Source organism: Callorhinus ursinus, unplaced genomic scaffold (assembly GCF_003265705.2).
Source record: "Callorhinus ursinus isolate GAN/ISIS: 27379988/994484 unplaced genomic scaffold, GSC_fseal_2.0 scaffold121, whole genome shotgun sequence".
Classification (NCBI taxonomy): domain Eukaryota; kingdom Metazoa; phylum Chordata; class Mammalia; order Carnivora; family Otariidae; genus Callorhinus; species Callorhinus ursinus.
Genome location: NW_027397183.1, coordinates 702,521 through 707,148, shown reverse-complemented (window position 1 = coordinate 707,148; position 4,628 = coordinate 702,521). Strand labels below are relative to the sequence as shown.

Here is a 4,628-nt window from a genome sequence, read left to right as displayed (position 1 = left end):
TCGAATTGCCGTTTTTGTTCACTTGGATTCCGGTTTGCTCGGTATTGGGCACGGTAGCTGCCACATGACCCAAGAAGCATAGCAGCTTTGTATCGCAGTTGGTTGATGAAGATTAGGGGAAGTCTACAGAAGTGCCTGCCCAGGTGAAGCATCTTCCCTGCCGATGAGGAATAACCACTCGGAGATTTGTCCCGCGTAACTGTCCTATCTCAGTCATGGAAGCCTAGCTGTAGGCAGAAGAGCAACCCTGGTCGGTCCCCAGCGCAGAAATTTACTTCTAGAGGTAATTAATGGTCTTTACCAGGAATTTCTGTGAGAGCCAATTTAATGGTGTGAAGTAATTACGGCTAAAGGTGTATTTTCCGTCATTTGCATAAGCTCGGAAATGTCCCTGGATCTTGCTAAGGTAAAACATTACTACTGTACCTGCAAATCGTGGTTTTCCACAGTCCGTGGGTTTCTGTCTCCCTTCTTCCCCCGGCATCCCCTCTGGGGCTCTGCCCAGTCTGGGCCCCGCTCACCTCCCACCACCCTCCCTCAGCTCAGCAGCGTGCCTCCTGCTAGGTACCTTTCTGCTGGACTAGCTGTTGGTGTTTCTGTGCATTTGGGTTCGTTCTGGTGTGGGTATCTCTTTGAGTCCTAGGCGTTTTTAGCTGGGTGAGTGGGCGTCTGCGTGCGTGTTTGTTCATAGGTGAGAGGAGGGCTGAGCAGCAGGTGCAGAGTCCGCTGCAGAGAAACTTGTATAAATTGGGCCCTGCTGGTTTCTACGGTAGGAGTTCTTCCTTTGACTTTCTCTCTTCTCTTCCACTGCTGGTGGCCCTGTCGTCTCAGTAACACGACAGCCCCAGGCAACAAAAGTGAGCCAACTATTGCAGCGCCTCCCCCACCAGTCACCTCCATGCACGTGCTCGTGCTAATCTTTGAGGGGCCTAAGACGTAGGTGCTAATCATCGCCTTTGCCGATGAGAAAGCGGAGCTCAAGTTTAAGAATTCTGGCACAATCAGATCTATTCAGATGGGCCTGCGTGGTGAACATTTCATGCTAGGAGAGTAAAATGAGCGTTTGGTTTCATGAATTTAGCCATATTGCTCGGTTCTCCGGCTTTGAGGCGTATGGAAGAGAGCAAACAGCTCAGCACGGGGAACGGCGAGAGGAGAGCCCTAACCAAGGAAGGTTGCGACCCGGCATCTGTCCACGGGACTTGCTTCTTGGGGGGCCCCACTCCCTGCTCCAGCTGATAGTGCTGTGCTCACCGATAGTGTGTAGTCCCCTCCTACTGTCCCTCGGAGGGAGCGCAGGGTGGGCAGGAGCCAGGTGGCCCCTGCTGGGCGAAGCTGGGCATGTGACAGCGCTCGCGCGGCCCCCTGCTGGAGAAGGCGCGGCAGTGCAAATGAGCTGCCCACCGCAGAGTAGCTGAGTTTTGAAAAGACCCCTTCATAAATCTTCATTCATTTACATTGTCAGCAGATACCAACAACATTTCATCACGATGATATCTGGTAAACTAAGTTCATTTGGGGTTTAAACAGAACAATTTCTAATTTACTAAGAATACTGTGAAAGAAAATCACACTTGAGAGACTGGATGCTATTGCACAGAGAACGAATTTTTACAAATTAGCAAAAGGTTGATAAAGATATTTCATGTTAACACAATCCTGTGAAAGCCTAGCCAGTCTCCCCCAAACTGAGAGGCTGAATGGAGGAAATGCAATAATGATGTGTTACTTCATTTCAGGGCTACGTGGTGGGGTGTGGATCATAGCATTATTCCTCAAGGACTGACAAAGAGTATGTGGTATTTTTCCTAAAACAACATGGAATAAATAAACATTTTGAAAGAGTCTGTACTTCTAAATGAAAATAAATAATTGTAGGGGTCTTATGAGGAGTGAGGCATGAGAAAATAGAAATTCTAAAACAAATTTACAGATTTAAAGCTACTCTTTAAAAAAATTAATCCAAAATTTCTCTCAGCCTCTCTACTCTCGTGCTGTCAACAGGGCCAGCTTTCACTGTGTGCGACCTGTGCAGCTGCCCTGGGCTGCGTCTTGGTCTGCTGAAATTCTCAACAATCTTTGGGTAGGGGACCCCACATTTCCATTTTGCACTGGGCCCCCCAGATTATGTAGCCGGTCCTGGCTGTTGTAAACCAGAGAAATCACAGCACCTCCACAGCAGTGCTGCTGGGCTCTTGGCCTCAGTGCTCCTTCTTCCTCCTCCCCAGTGGTAGTGGGTGGTACCCCGGGCAGGGTGGTGGTTGTGTTCTGTTTAAACGGTCTACACTTTAGTCATTTCCTTTTCCTTTTCTGAGAACTTTCAAAGTGCTGAGAGGACAGGGAAGCTGTAGTTAAGACAAGGACTCATTTCCTCAGCAACCACCATCTAGAGAGCACCTCCTGTGTGTCCAGAACCATGCTGAGGCTGGGACAAGGAAACAGGTGCGTAAATTGATTATTAGAGTACAATACGGTCGTTACTGTGGCGATGGTGCAGGGGGCAGCAGGCCAGAGAGGAAGGTACCCTGAAGCCTCAACGGGAAGGTGACTTTTCCCCTAGGTGGAAGGTGGTGGTGGGCATTTAAACAGGGGAAGTGGGCACAGCAAAGACCTGCCTCTTGAAACTGGGTGGGAGCTATAAAGGAGGTGGAGGTGAGAAGCGAGCCGAGGGAGAGAGGGCCCGGTGTGGCCCACTGAGGAGCCTGAACTCCATCAATGTTTTAAGCAAGGGACTCAGGTGATCATGTTGGCCCCTCAGGAGGAGGAGTGTGCTGTGGTGTGGGAGATGGGCAGGGGTGGGGTGGGAGAACACGGCAAGGTCATTTGCAAAGACTTGCTTATTCTGCAAAATCCAGCTCACAAACTCACCTCTTTTGCTTTAAAAAACATTAAATTGTATTTTCTGTGCTGTTTAAAGAACTTGAGCTTTACTGCCACTTTCTTTTCTCTAACCTAGACCAGTAATTGTTTTTCAAAGCCTCAAGCCCTTGTATTTAAGAAAAGTCATGGCATCTTAATTTGGTGATAAGATTCTAATGACACATCTAGAGCAAATAGTTTGTAAAGCACAAAAGCCAGTCTGTGGCCAAACATTTTATATTGGAGGCAGTTGAATAATAAACTAGGTTAAAAAGAAGGTATGCTATGAGGATTGTAGAAATAAAAATTGTCTCTGTCTTTAACATGGCTCTTTATCTGGTTTACTATAATGGATGCGATCTGTTTTCTGCCTACAGGTGACCACACTCCAACTGTTGTTCACTTTCTGGCTCAGTGCTTAGTTGTGCTTGGCAACCAATACTGCTAGAAGAAGAAGGTGAGTATATGATCACAGACAGAGAAGATTAAGAGAAGGTTCAGAAAGGATTTCCTCACACATATTTAAAGCATGGAAAAATGCAGCTATTTCACCAAATGCACAAGAACTCAGTCTTCCCTTGCAAAATAACCCCTCAAAGCCCAAAGCAATTATGAAGGACCCTGGGATTCCAAAGAACAGGTTGAAAAAATCCGGTTTGGTTACAGGGAATCACGGATTACTGTGATTTATTTTGTTCCCCAACTGCAAAAATTCTCCCAGGCTCTTTATTCTAGCTGTCAGTAGTTGTGCTATTAAAAATTTTTACACACACACACACACACAGATTTATTTATACAAGTGTATATGTACCTTTAATATACTAAGGTATGTAAATAATTAAATGCCAGTTTTGAAATGTCAACACGCCGCTGTGAAGATTAGTTTGTTTTTTCCTTGTCAATGAAGCTGGAGAATCCCTAGAATTCTCTTCATTCCTGTTGTTCTTAGTGCCTGCAAGACCTTTAAAATATAATCATTACTATTTAAAAGTGTAATAATACCAGTAAGGAAATAGAAAGATCATATCCATACAAAGTATCAGGCATCACTTGGCTCAGGAAAGAAATGATCTTTAGCACTGTGCAGCAGAGTCCATGGCTTCAGCAAGGGCCTTTATAAGACAGTCTTACCACCACTTAATCAAGAAGCACTGAGCATCTACTTTGTATCCTGCACTGTAGGGGCACAGTGGAATATAGGGACATTGTAGTAGTCACCTACAAGGAACGGACATGCGTCTCATGGAGAAGATACATGCCAGCAATGACTACAGAGTAGGACCATAGTCTATTCTCCACATCACCGTATTCCCTGTTCATATTACATACTGAAATAATTACTGCATTAGCCAATAAAGACAGACTAGGGCCATACAGAATGAAGTTACTGGTCTTGTGGTGATACCTCCGACCCCCTTCCTGCATTATGAATCTCTCCCCTTGCTTTCGATCATTCCCGTCATCAGACAAACAGGGCCTCGGCTTGGTCCTAGGCCTTCTGCTTACTCTTCTAATTCATCCAGTCACCGTCTGTATGCTAACAGCTCTAGAATTTCTATCTCCCTCACTGCCTTTTATAGGAGTTCTAGACTTGTAGAGTCAACTGGCACCCTGACACTGCCTTGTGAGAGTCTTGCAGGCACCTCAAACTTAACAAGTCCTAAACTTCACTGCTGCATTTCCCCCACGTTGAATCTCCATAAATCATACAGGTCCCACCACCTAGTTCTCAGGTCAGACACAGGACTCACTCTTAATTCTTTACTCCT

The 4,628-nt window shown here is 46.0% G+C and overlaps 1 long non-coding RNA gene across 6 annotated transcripts in view; it reads left to right on the top strand.

Annotated features, from left to right (window-relative positions):
* The first annotated feature begins 2,323 nt into the window (after positions 1-2,323).
* LOC112813432 (uncharacterized) overlaps positions 2,324-4,628 on the top strand; it is a 33,474-nt gene continuing 31,169 nt past the window's right edge. For all 6 annotated transcript variants that reach the window (XR_012377218.1, XR_012377215.1, XR_012377217.1 and 3 more), the window contains exons 1-2: positions 2,324-2,442; positions 3,237-3,316. This is a non-coding gene — a long non-coding RNA (uncharacterized lncRNA). The remainder of the gene's footprint in view (positions 2,443-3,236; positions 3,317-4,628) is intronic.